Below are 1,249 nucleotides of genomic sequence, written 5' to 3'. Positions count from 1 at the left end.
TATACGTTATACGTTATACGTTGTACGTTATACGTTATGCGTTATACGTTCTACGTTATTCGTTATAAGTTCTACGTTATACGTTATACGTTATACGTTATACGTTATAGGTCATACCTTATACGTGATACGTCATACGTTATATGTTATACGTTATACGTTATACGTTATGCATTATACGTTAGACGTTATACGTTATACGTTATACGTTATACGTTATACGTTATACGTTATAAGTTATACGATATACGTTATACGTTATACGTTATACGTTATACGTTATACGTTATACGTTATACGTTATACGTTATACGTTATACGTGATACGTCATACGTTATACGTTATACGTTATACGTTGTACGTTATACGTTATGCGTTATACGTTCTACGTTATTCGTTATACGTTATACGTTATACGTTATACGTTATACGTTATACGTTATACGTTATAAGTTATACGATATACGTTATACGTTATACGTTATACGTTATACGTTATACGTTATACGTTATACGTTATACGTTATACGTGATACGTCATACGTTATACGTTATACGTTATACGTTGTACGTTATACGTTATGCGTTATACGTTCTACGTTATTCGTTATACGTTCTACGTTATACGTTATACGTTAAACGTTATACGTTATAGGTCATACCTTATACGTGATACGTCATACGTTATATGTTATACGTTATACGATATACGTTATGCGTTATACGTTAGACGTTATACGTTATACGTTATACGTTATACGTTATACGTTATACGTTATACGTTATACGTTATACGTTATACGTTATACGTTATACGTTTTACGTTATACGTTATACGTTAGACGTTATACGTTATACATTATACGTTATACGTTATACGTTCTACGTTATACGTTTCACGTTATACGTTATACGTTATACGTTATACGTTATACGTTATGCGTTATACGTTACACGTTATACGTTATACGTTATACGTTTTACGTTATACGTTATACGTTATATGTTATACGTTATACGTTATACGTTATACGTTATACGTTATACGTTATACGTTATACGTTATACGTTATACGTTATACGTTATACGTTATACGTTATACGCTACGCGTTATGCGTTATAGGATATACGTTATGCGTTACAGGATATACGTTATACGTTATACGTTATATGTCATACCTTAAACGTGATACGTCATACGTTATATGTTATACGTTATACGTTATACGTTATACGTTATACGTTAT

Source organism: Ptiloglossa arizonensis, unplaced genomic scaffold (assembly GCF_051014685.1).
Source record: "Ptiloglossa arizonensis isolate GNS036 unplaced genomic scaffold, iyPtiAriz1_principal scaffold0822, whole genome shotgun sequence".
NCBI lineage: Eukaryota > Metazoa > Arthropoda > Insecta > Hymenoptera > Colletidae > Ptiloglossa > Ptiloglossa arizonensis.
This window is presented reverse-complemented; position numbering follows the sequence as displayed.